The sequence below is a fragment of the Dipteris shenzhenensis genome, chromosome 5 (assembly GCF_047967505.1).
Source record: "Dipteris shenzhenensis isolate YYH24624 ecotype China chromosome 5, Dip_SZ_1.0, whole genome shotgun sequence".
Taxonomy (NCBI): Eukaryota; Viridiplantae; Streptophyta; class Polypodiopsida; order Gleicheniales; family Dipteridaceae; genus Dipteris; species Dipteris shenzhenensis.
This window is the reverse complement of record NC_141600.1, coordinates 8,280,400-8,293,894: the sequence shown is the minus strand read 5'-3', so window position 1 is coordinate 8,293,894 and position 13,495 is coordinate 8,280,400.

Below are 13,495 nucleotides of genomic sequence, written 5' to 3'. Positions count from 1 at the left end.
GAATATTCAATATTCATTCAAAAAAAAGTGTAAGAATGAGTGAATGTAAATTCAAATCATTCATTCACATTCTCTAAAAGAATATAAAGTATTCTTCCAAAAGAAAGTGTAGAAATGAGTGAATGTAAGTGCAAATAATTCATTCACGTTCTCTTGAAAGAATATAAAGTATTCTTTCGAAAGAAAGTGTAAGAATGAGTGAATGTAAATTATAAATCATTCATTCACATTCTATTAAAAGAGTATTAAATATTCATTCACATTCTATTGAAAATACATTAAATATTCATTCAAAAGAAAGTGTAACAAAAGTGAAATTAAATTGTAAATCATTCATTCACAATCTATGAAAGAATATTAAATATTGTTTCAAAAGAAAGTGTAAGGATGCTGAAATTTTTAATTAATTTAAATTTAAAAATAATGATTTAATTCATATAAGAGAACTTATGAGTTTCATTTTAAGAGATGAAACTCTAAGTACTCTGCCAAGTAAAAAATGCAAAGCAACAAATGGATCAATAAGATAAATAAGTCAGATTTAATCCTCATGGATGCTTTGTTGAGGATATGAAAAATAAAGGTTGCTTGATAGCAAAAGGGAAGAAGAAGGGCAGGATGTTTACGTTGGATGTGGACATGCCTTAATTGAGTGCATCAATTTTTGCACATGGGACTGGTGTAGTTGTAAATATTGATATCTAGCATAAACGCATTGGTCATGTTAATGTACAGTGACTTAAATTAATGCAGGCCTAAAATATTGTTGCAGGATTGCCTACGTTTAAGGTTGCTGAAATGCATAAGGTATGTGAAGCCTATCAATTTGGAAAATAGGCAAGGAAACCATTTCCTAGACATGTTCAATAGAGTAAGAGGCCATTGGAATTAATCCACTCTGATGTGTGGACTACTAAAGATGCATCTATTGGAGGCTGTCATTATTTTGTCACTTTTATTGATGACTACAGTAGAAAAGTTTGGGTGTATTTTATGAAAAAGAAAAGTGAAGTGTTTGGGCATTTCAAAGCTTTTAAAGCTATGGTTAAGAAAGAAACAAGCCTGCAAATAAAATGCCTAAGGTCAGATGGAGGGGGAGGGTACCTCTCAAATGAGTTTGCAAGGTTCCTGCAGGAGCATGGCATAAAGTAGCAATATTCATGCAGTCATACCCCACAGCAAAATGGACTTGCAGAAAGGAGAAACAGGCATATTGGAGATGTATCTTGTGCCATGCTCAACAAAAAAGACCTGCCAGATTATTATTGGGCTGAAGCAGTTGCTACAGCAGTCTACATAATGAACAGGACTCCCACTGTAGCAATACATGGCATGATGCCAAAGGAGAGGTATACTGGTAGGAAACCAGATATTTCTCATTTGAAAGTTTTTGGTTGCATTGCCTATGTTCATGTGTCAGATGAGTTGAGATCCAAGTTGGATCCAAAAGCTGAGAAGTGCATCTTTATTGGTTATTCTCTACAGCAAAAAGGGCATAGATGCTATAACCTTTCTACTCGTAAGTTTATAGTGAGCAAAGATGTTGTATTTGATGAGATGAGTAACTGGTATAAACCAATAAATGTGATTGATGATGTAGATGCACAAAATGGTAATGCTACATAGAATTCATAGCAGTAATCACAAAATATTAGTGGACCTATAGTGCCCTCTAGCAGTGGTTCATGTACTTCACCATGGACAGGCAGATTGAGATCAGGAGAATCTCCTCAAAGCAATGCAGATAGTGGTATGCAAGTATCACGAAAGGGAAAAGAGAAAGTAGATCAGCCCATGGTTGATGTGAATGCAAGTCACTCTTATGTGGATGGTGAATCCAGTGGCTCATAACAGAGCCTTGATGATGAGTTGGGTATTCCTTCCGTTGTTAATTACACTTGGAGTAAGGAAGACAAGGGATGTTTTGAGAGCACCTGGTAGTGAGCCTATTTTGCACAGGTCTACCAGAGTTATGAAGAAATGGATGCCTTGGAAGCAAATGCTACATGGGAATTGGTGCCTTTGCCTAAAGACAATAATGCAATTGGCTGCAAGTGGGTTTATAAGGTAAAGCACAATAAATGCAGATGGTTTTGTGAATAGATACAAGGCAAGATTAGTTCTCAAGGGGTATGCACAGAGATATGGCATTGATTATGAAGAAACATTCAGCCTGGTTGCAAGGATGGCAACCGTAAGAGCAGTCATTACTATGGCTGCATCAAAGGGATGGTCTTTACATCAGATGGATGTAAAGAATGCCTTCTTGCATGGTAATTTGCAAGAAGAGGTCTATATGGAGGAGCCACCAGGTTATGTGCATGCTATTCATCCTGAGTTTGTTTGTAAGTTGAAGAAAGCCTTGTATGGCTTGAAGCAAGCACCCAGAGCATGGTCTGACAAGATAGGACAGTATCTTGTCACTATTGGCTTGTCACTATTGGCTTTCAGATTTCCAAGGCAGATTTCTCACTTTAGAAAAATAGAGAAAGGTATTATGCTACTTGTCATTTATGTTGATGATTTGATCATCACAGGTGATAGTGATGAAGATATCATTCATGTGAAAATGCTATTGAAGTAGAAGTTTGAGATGAAGGATTTGGGAGAGCTGCATTACTTCTTGGGCATTGAGGTGATTAGATCCACAAGTGGGATATGGCTCTTGCAGAGGCGGTAGGGATTGGACATGTTGTCCAAATATGGGATGATAGGCTATAAGCCTATTTCAATTCCTTTGGAGTAGAATGTGAAGTTGAGCGCAGATGCAGGTGTGCTTCTAGAAGACCCTACTATATTGTACAGATGCATAGTATGAAGTTTGATTTATATGACTATTACCAAGCCAAATTTGAGCTATGCGTCGAGTTGGTAAGTCAGTTTATGCAGGCTCCAAGGAAACCGCATTTGGATGCGACTAGACGCATACTGAGGTATGTGAAGTCCACATTGCAATATGGACTATTTTATGAGACTGGGGTTCAGATACAATTGCATGGATACACTGATGCTGATTGGGCTAGTAGTATTTCTGATAGATGATCTACCAGTGGATATGTGTTCTCTTTTGGGAGTGCTACAGTCACTTGGAGTAGCAAGAAATAACCTAGAGTTGCCTTGTCGAGGACAAAGGCTGAGTACAGGGGTGTAACAATGGCTGCATGTGAGGTAGCTTGGTTGCGTAAGCTACTTTATGATATGCATCAGTCTACAAATAGGCCAATTGTCATTTATTGTGACAACATGAGCAGTATACACTTTTTGGGAGTGCTGCAATCACTTAGAGTAGCAAGAAATAGACTAGAGTTGCCTTGTCGAGCACAAAGGCTGAATACAGGGGTGTAACAATGGCTGCATGTGAGGTAGCTTGGTTGCATAAGCTACTTTATGATATGCATCAGTCTACAAATGGGCTAGTTGTCATTTATTGTGACAACATGAGCAGTATACACTTGGCAAATAACTCAATCTATCATGCTAGAACAAAGCACATTAAGGTGCATTATCACTATGTGTAGGAGAAGGTTCTAATAGGTTTTATTGATCTAGTTTATGTCAGCACAGAGGATCAAGTAGCTAACATATTCACAAAGGCATTGGGTGTAGAGAAGTTGTGCAAGTTCAAAGACCTACTTGGTGTGCAAGAATTGGGACTGAGCTCGAGGGGGAGTGTTGAGATATCGAGCTCCACTCATGATATGCCAAGGTGATCATTGTGCATTTATGTCACCGACTTGTTACCTGTAGATGTGGTTGGTACACCGCCCATGAATAATCCATGAATAATAGCTTGATGATAGCTATCTTTATGTACTCTAGTTAGTGGCTCAGTTAGTATGCCACCTAGGTTAGCTGAGTTTGGTTTGAGACCCACATATAGGGTTCACCTATTCCTTTTGTACTAAGAGAGAGTTCTTTTGGCTTTCACAACTAAGAAGAGGAAAACTGTTTTCAGCCTCCACCTTTGTGTGTATTCCCCCATTGTGTATTTGAGAAAGCTGCAAGTGAGACTCCTTACTTCTCTCCCACTCTCTTCACAGTGTTACCAAGGGTCTCCCTTCATGAGATCTCACTATTTGTAAGGGGCATTACTACCATATCCATGTTTTAGAAATCTCACGGTCCATAATGCATGTCAGTTCTTGCTAGTCTGGGAGGGTATAATCCAGAAGAAAATATTGTTATAAAATGACTTTTAAGCAAGAAAATTGTGTTATACCAACAAGGATGACCTTCCAGAATCCTCTATTAGAAAAGTATCCTAACTTGCATATTCCTTGAAAAATAGCATGAGTCTTTTATTAAAATAGTCTCTTAAAAAATTTCACAAGTCCTACTTCCATATGGGGGATAATCTTATCATCTAAAAGGTATGAAAGACAAGGGGGAGAGAGGTTCATAAGATCACAATAGTGGTATGATTTTTGGAAGTCTTTTTATTTCACAGATTTTTCTCTATATCCAATGTATATTGTCATTACAACTATGTGGACAAAAGGAAGCTAGTACGAGCTAAAGTAAAACCACACTATAAGTATTGATAAATGCATTGTCGAGCTCTGTCAGTCTCCTCGTTTGGGTAGTATAGATCATTGTCTCTATCAGAGAGAGGTAGGTGGAAAGAGATTAGAGAGTACCCATGATTCCCTTGGATGTTTCCAAAGGAATTTTTCGTTCTACCAATAGACAGTACAAAATATGGACCGTGGAAGGAGAAGCTCCTCAGCTGAAAGGGCTTGCCCCCAGCTTCGACTAAAGGAGCATGGAGTTAAACAAAAATCTTACATGAGGAGTTAGCTAAGAGCTTGCTATTATGTAAATGTCTCTCAGGTTGATTTATGTGAGGGAGTCAGACCATTCGTAACCAAACAATAGTAAGAACGGGAAGAACCTACAAGGTAGTGTGCTCTATAAGCCTTTGCAGTCACCTATTCATGGGGAGACCTACGTATCTCGACCTATCAGCACCTCCATGTAAGGGAAGAGATTTAGATGGAAAGGGAGGTAATAAGCATGCCACTGAGTTAACCAGAACCCTTAATGCATAATAGTTACAAGGCATGCACTCATCAGGGTGCTGGAGTTCTTGTTTTATTTCCATACTCGAGCGGAACTGATCGGTATCTAATTTAGCATTTGGTGTGGTTATACTCAGTGTTTCTTGACCGGCTGCATTAGGGGACACCGATTGATAACATTGAGCCTTTGCTTTATAGTAAAAGATCATCGTTCAAGTGCGAGGGGAAGAAGGACATGCATTGACAGCACTTTCATAGTCATTGCTTCCCTAGTTCATGCACATTCTTTTCTTGTGAGAGCGGACATTGCGAGCCCAAAGAGATTTACGGTCCTTATCCTAGCCGGAGCATCCAAGCCTATATGCTGGCTGGGATATCTGTCTATTCATGTAATCTTTGCACTGTATGTGCATACTGTATGTGCATACTACGACATGGGCTCACCACTGATCATGACCCAGTGAGGTTATGTAACCGTAAGGGTTATTCTTTGGTTAGAGTATCGTCATTATGGTGGCCGTTTTTCGACCATCGCTCCACAGATAGTCAACCATCGCTTATAGACAAGTGAGGTCCTCTATTATCGTTTACGAAAGAAAGACATATGCAAGTCGGATCTCATTACGAGCTTCATCGTGGTTCCATTAGGGGGCCCTGTTCAAAAGAACTGGGGCCCTGTTCAAAAGAACTATTGCCCATCGCATCACCGTGCTCTCTTGAGCACTCTGCTTTGCAGGGTTAGTACCACGTTGTGTGGAGTTAGCACAACTCGTTACCGTGCGCTTAGAGACCTTGCTATACGGGCTACATATTAAAACACAGACGGAGACAACGTTCTCTTCTTTATCAGATTGCTGTAATGTTCGTGGATCCCGGCTGTAGGAGATGGCAGCCTTCGTTTGGCTGCATCTAAGCACTTCGACATGCTCAAGGGCCTATAGCGCCTCACTCTATAGGTGTCAGAGTCTGCGACTTGTTGGCCATGGGTGTCGTTTGCTACATCATCAAGCTCTAGAGAGCCCTCAGATGGCATCATGTGCTCCCACACCCATTCCTTGGATGTAGAAGAGTATGAACAGTCCTGTATGAACAATGAGGAGGAGAGGTGAGTTGATTAGGCTCCTCATGAGTGTTTAGGAGTGCGAGCGGGTGACAAGGGCAGAGTCCATAGGCTAGAGGGGGAGTGTGAATAAGTGCAACTCACCTTTGCATCCTCCATTGCCTCATGTAGTGGGGAGTTGGGTCCTTCGAGGTCATAGTGTAGAGTTCTTATCAGAGCTAGGCCATCACGCTAGGGTTCTCCGCTCCCTCTTAGAGCTCCTGCATCTCGAATTTCGGGATGTCAGAGGTGCGCAAGGGGTCGGTGCTGAAGACTCGTTGTCTTTACCCAGTGTTGGGCTCGTGGTACTTCGGATACTATCCAAGGCATTACCTCCAAGAGGCCGTTGGGGACCATGCCAAGGGCAGGGAGGTGAGGGGTAAATGCACATGTGCAGGAGTGCTCAAGTGCAATGTACTTTCCCTCAGGCTACTTGATGGGGGCCTCCATTACTCACGAGCCTTATGGGGGCGTGGGCAGGGATGTGGGGGGTCTATGGTGTGAAGGGGTCCTCCCCATAGTAGTTCATTATTTCCTATGTATCATGTATTTTATCATCTTTCCTAGCCATCAGGCATCTAGTGTGTAATATTCCGATGGACTTGGAAAGTATATTGGTTCAACCATTCCGGCTATTCGAAGGAGTTCGGCCAAAGGGGTTTTCATATGTCCCTAGTTCTTCTGTCGAATATCTCCCCCAATTCCTTGGAAGGGGTCTAATTCGCTCCCACCTGGGAGGCAAGTGTGTGTGTGTGTGTGTGTGTGTGTGTGTCCATCCCCATCTGTCAAAATAACCTTTGATAATTTCTTATGTTGCATGACTGCAGGCCGATGGAAACCTCCCAAGGTGGTTTATTCGAGGTAGCGTAAATTCTTTCATATTTAAATGGAGGAATTCAATATAGAATATGGGCTCACCATGGAAGGTTCTGATCCTAAATAGTTAAAGTGAGAGTAGTGGGCTGACTTGGAGTGCTTGAGTGTTTTTAGTCACTCAAAGGATCATAGGCAGTATCGGGTCAAATGTAGCAGAATCCAAAGGGAGGTGAATGAGCAGCTCATGTTGTTTCATCACAAAGTCTACCAGGAGATCCCTCCCACAACATGGAGATCACTACAGCATTTGCAAAGGGATATATGAAGGATTTTAGCCCTGCAACTTCTTTGAGTGAATTGGCCATGCATTTTAATTGGGCAATGTTTGTTGCTCGGTATTTGAAAAACCTGTGAGACAAGAGATACTATGATAGCCATTTCAAGAGATGGAGGATAAATAATGAGGACTCGTAGCAATAGAAAAGTTGTTTGAGGAACTAGTTGGTGATGAGAAGTGAGTACCATCTGATGCCATGGCTACCACTATAGCAAAGATGGTGAAAGCCACAACCCCCTCTCATGAAACACCTCGTGAAACCTGCAAGATGAAGGGAGTATGCCATGGTTGGTCTACAATGCCCCAACCATCATCATTTGTTGACATTAATTACCTAGACAAAATAAAGACAACTATCCTTCATGCTAGGGGCTCTTGAGCAAGGCCAGAGAGGACCTCATAACTGTGTAATGTGAATTAGAGGCTGAAACATAGCAAAGGCCAACAGTGATAGGGTGATGCCAGTTGTTGTTATGGCAATAAGAAAGAGGCTGAAGGAAGCACAGGAGGAGTTGTGCTCCCTACCAAAACGAATTTTGACATTGACAACAAAAGGCAATTTGCACTTCAGATGGTCATTGCTGCTATGAAACTACTCTTGAAACACTTGGGGCTTCTATGATGGGAAGATCTTCACCTAGAGGACAACAATGTTACCAGGCTTCAGGTTACAGATAACAATGTTATCATGTTTCAAGATACTAATAGAGACTTTATGTTTTCATTAAATAGCAACACTTTATGTTTATTAGCTGCACAATTAATATTGTTGTCTCCTTTTTTTTTATATATTGATGTGGAGTTGAAGGAAAGAAAAGTCAAGGAACATGAACATCAGATGCAATAGGTGTTGTAGATGGAGAGGAAGGTCATCATCAGACCTAGGCATTGCCACCTCCCTGTATAATTTGGCTATGGGGAGAGTTGCACCATCTATAGGAGGCCGTGTGCATAAAGAATCTGTGGTAGTCATAGTAGAAGGGTTGCACCATAGTGGATGTGATGGTTGTGGCATGTCACTTGATGTTGATCAGCATGTTGCCATGGTCATGTTGCTATGTAGGCACAAATATCACGTTCTTTGTTTTGTAATTGCTTGCTTTCTAGGGACTTCATGCAGGGTTTCAAGTTGTGGGCAAATGATAACGTCTAACTGGTTTAAGGATGGCAGTCAAAGGATTGTTAAAATACCAAACGATGGTGAGTAATCGTAAACACCACACTAGCAATCTAATATGTTATCTAGTGCTCCATCTTTATACTACATGGTTTGAATATGAGAATTTGGCTTTACTTCTATTATTACAAGATGAATGGATTTGTAGGATGTGTGGATTCGTTATGGGAAACTAGCACGATGGTTGTTTTGGGATATACTAAAAGCAAGCATAGGATGAAATCTAATGGTTAACGAAACGATAAACAGTATAAAGGGACCTGTTTTAGTATAGTACTACGCAATAAATTTTAGGATAGCACGGCCGTAGTGTAGGGATAGCATGGTAGTAGTGCAAGATTAGTGTAGGATAAGTTATCACCAACACAGTGGTTGGTTTGCAATAGGATATTAACAGCGACCAACATGGTGGTTTGCTTCTATTATTACAAGATGAATGGATTTGTATGATGTGTGGATTCATTATGGAAAACCAGCGCGGTGGTTGTTGAGATATACTAAAAGCAAGCATGGGATTAAATCTAATGGTTAACGAAATGGTAAACAATCTAAAGGGCACTATTTTAGTATAGCACTATGCAACAAATTTTAGGATAACACAATCAGTAGTGTAGGGATACCAAGGTAGTAGTGTAGGATTAGTGCATGATAAGTTATCGCCAGCGCGGTGGTTGTTTGCACTAGGACATTAACAGCCACCAGTGCGATGATTTGCTTCTATTATTACAAGATGAATGGATTTGTAGGATGTGTGGATTTGTTATGGGAAATCAGCGTGGTGGTTGTTGGGATATACTAAAAACAAGCATGGGTTTTACCATTTGGAATTTACAAAAACAATTTCATAAAACCAGCATGGTGGTTGTTTGGGATATACTAAAAAGAAGCAGTCTCAAATACAAATTCCATTTTGTAGGACAAGTGGACATATTTTTTCTTAATACTATCTCAGTCGTCCTCGTCCACCGCTCCAAGACACCCCAAGATGTGCTCATGCATGTCTAAATCCAATTTGAAGACACTCTTGCCCTTCTTTCATTGTGGCACAAGTTGCATTTGGAACTTAATAGCTCTTACTAGATGAGAGTACACACATGTTTGTGGACTCTTATGTAGCTGTTTGTAATTGTGGCCTCTCTTGGATGTTTTTTTGTACCAAAAAGCTCCAACTACTACATCCCACTTCTCATAGGTTGTTCCCCAATTATCCTTAAATTTTTCCTCAACCTTGTACTTAGGTTTTGTGCACTGCAACAAAAAGTAGGGGTCATCTTCCTCATTCTCCCTAGAATCTATGACAATTGCAAAGTTATCTCCCTCTTCCAGACAGTCAGTGAGGTCATCGAAACTCTCCCCAAACTGTGGTGAGTCGTTTGTCTCTCCATTGTTTGTTGCAAATCCGACGAAGAGGTTTGCCAACTCACTTGGCACCATCACAACAAAAATGAAAGTTAGGACAATACATTTTTGATGTGGAAGCTAGGCTTTAATGTCGGCACACAATTGTTATCCCAGTCACTCAATCAAGATTAGCATTAATAAAATCTTGGCATTCTTGAAGTAGTTGGCATGTATAATATTAATGAAGTGCATATAAAATGGTAGATGAATCCCAACAAATTAAATGAAACTCCATAAGCATGGGATCTAAAATCAAGTCTCTGAGGGCATTTCCTTTTCTCCCAAAGAAAGCAATCTAAAACCATAAAGGAAATTGCCCAAGAACATCCCTTTTGTAGCTTACTGTAAAAAATCCAAGTCTGAAAGCTCTCAAGGGGGACGTTCCTCCATTAACGTGCTTAAGGTATCCTGAAAAGGTATAGTTCCCTTAACCAATAGACAAGTCTGACTAGTCAATGATAAGCATAACAAGTAAATGTAAAAGTCTCTCCCATCTTCCAAGGGAAATTGTATAGAGCATTGGCCCAGAGCATTAGCCCCTCATTAGCCCAAAGATAATGCCCCAAATCCTCGTGTGTGTGAAACAATGCTATCATATATTAAACATGATAAGAACCATGTAACCTATAAGAAATTCTAGAGAGCTCAGTTATAGCATAAATTTCAAGAGCAATATTACTAAAAATACTCTTTAAAAAAAAGCTCCCCACCTCTAGTAATGTAGAAGTTTGATAATTCTAAAAAGTGCCATATATAGTGCTACGTAAATTCCTAAGGGAATACATGGAAATCCCAATAGTAAGGGAAATACAAATCATGATGTGGGATCATGAACAAGTTTTTTCAATGTACACCACCTTGCTAAAGCAGTGGTCATAATGGTGTTATCTTCACTTTTTCTTAAAAAGGAACATTAATATTTATCAAAATCCAAACCAATATCTTTTTAAATCCAAACCAATATCTTTTTAAATAGGTATTACTTTTTATAACCATAAGGTACACGCATTATTAGCTATATTCTCCGAGATAAGATTCCCAAGGCAAATAGCCCCAGTTGTAAAGCAATGCCATCATAACATTGGCTTGCAAAGCATTGTACAAAATGGTTCAACATCCAATATAATAGTTCCATTGATCTCTGTTAGGAGTATCAGAATTGGCAGAAGCTTCCAGGTCAATATGGAAACTTTACCTTGAGATATATGTCAGATATGTTGAGGACAGTATGTACTTAGGCTACACAAAGGAACCATGTAAAAGACAATGCGTAAAGAAGAAAAACCCATACAACTAGTACAAATGCATTACGAAGAGCTCCGTCAACCAGACGATGAAATCGGCCAACTTTTGGCACAGCTACACAATCAAAATTTTGGAGAGGCTCTATATTGCTTTATACTCTCCTAGCAAGTAACAATGGCTCAACATAACATGCAGGGCAATGGATGGTGGGGCTTAAAATAAGAGGTGCGACACTCGCAATGAGAGTATAGAGAGCTCTCGATAGAGCTAATGAGAAATCGGGGTGCAGCGAGACAAGTTCCAATGGGGCGTCCAAGCAAAGTAGCTCCATCATCAACCTCTCAAAGGATCAACAAACATAGTGATGCAACTACTAGAAAGGAATTCCAATCCAAACCTGAGCCAACAGCAGTCATATAGAACCAATGACAATCAAGCAAATAACCTCAAGCAAAGCTTTGCTACTATGCTTCTTCCATCCCAATCAAAATATAAAGCATTGTGAAAGGTTCTCCATTAGTATGTTAAAGGTTCCCAAAGCTTGAGCGAGTCATACATCACTAGAGTTCCCACAAATAGTGTCCCATGTAGTCCAAGCCTACACTGTGTAGTGTGAGCCACTCCCCTAGAAGAGAAGCCAATGTGGGAGAGGGTCGAACTATTCAGCGTATCATCTCTATGCTCTATCAACATCATGGTAGTGGTAGTCTAGAGCTATGCATCTAAGTAGAGTAGAAAACAGGGTGCACCTGGGTTGGAGCTCCCCCCCAAGGGGCTCGCAGATTCGTTGCCACAGTCTAAGAACTCACATGACATTCTAGCAGAAGCTTGCTCCATACGTTCTTGAAGGAGCCCGGCCCATTTGTCTCAACATCAATGCTAAGGGAACAAGGATTCCCGTCACATCCAAAGGGTCCCTCAAGTTGAGGGAAAGCATCCAGAAATGTACAGTAAGACTTAGTTCCCAAAGTTGGAGGGGAAGAGAAGATGTACCTCTTACTGCAGTTAATTCTCCATATGGGCACGTTAGGAAATTTCAAATTCCTATCCTTTGCCATCAATTAATCTCCAAATTCCTATCACATCCCGAGGTTCTAGTCACATATAGTGTCTTTGGGTTATACATCCATCTCCCCAAATCCATCAATCATTTAAAGGGGTAAGATTTTGAATCAATTTCAAGGGTATATCATATATTCCATGGGGAGTGTCAATGGAAGTGTTAAATCCATGCCCATCATTACAACTCATAATATCATTTCTACCATACTCCATAATCCATAAAGGATGTACAATGTCCATCTCCCACCACAATCCAACATAATCATTAAAGGCCTCCATCCCTATTGCAACTAGGGGGACGACTCATAAAAATTAAAGGTCTCCACCATTCCAACATACTACTATCATTACAACCCAGTTCATATGTCCTGTAGCGTAAAAGGCCTAATCCAAAAAACACCAATATGATTTGTATCGAAAAAATCCATAAGTCCATAGCGAGGGTCAATTAGAGCCCATACCTCCTCCAAGCTATGGGACTCTACCAATAGTTATAGATGCATCCAAAGGTTTACCATGGTCTCCAAGGGGATGGATGTGTGTGTGAGCATGGCCTATGTATAGTCATGTGACTACTAGTAGCCCATTAGATGAACTTAGTGGTCTTTGCACATCCTAGGATCACAAGGGTCCCCAAGGGGAGCTCTGTGTGTGTGTGTGTGTGTGTGTGTGTGTGTGTGTGTGTGTGTGTGTGTGCATGCACGTGCACAAGAGAGAGAGAGAGAGAGAGAGAGAGAGAGAGAGAGAGAGAGAGAGAGAGAGAGAGAGAGGGGGGGGGGGGAATGGGAAGTCATCTTACATGTCTACGTTCTTACATAAGTAAAAGCCAATATTTAAATCTTTGAAAGAGAGGCATTTGAATTTCAAACAGAAGATAGCTAACAAGAAATGCTGATTAGCACTATCTCAAACCACATTTTTAGTGCATGTTAACGTGCACCTGCCCTTTGTAAACTGCTTATACCTTGGTGATGACATCCTTATCCCATTTCTATTGGTGAGATATCTCCTTCATACTGGTTTCACTTTCAAATCTAGTATTGTTCCCCCCTTTTGCATCTATTGTGGCACTAGGATAGATACAGCTACGGCATACATGCCTATCGGATTTTGGTCTACCCGTGAGTACTGGTGAAAATTTTATTGATGTCAATTTCAAATATCAACATGATAGATGGGTTTGCATCTAGGAATTGTTGCTCTTCATCATCATGCAATTTAGCTCTCATGTTGACTCCTTGGGTGATCACCAATCGCATTGTCTTGTTTAGAACTACTTCCAGAATCATTTCTTTTTCCCACCACAAACAATGATTTTAGATGTACCCCAATCCTGTTTA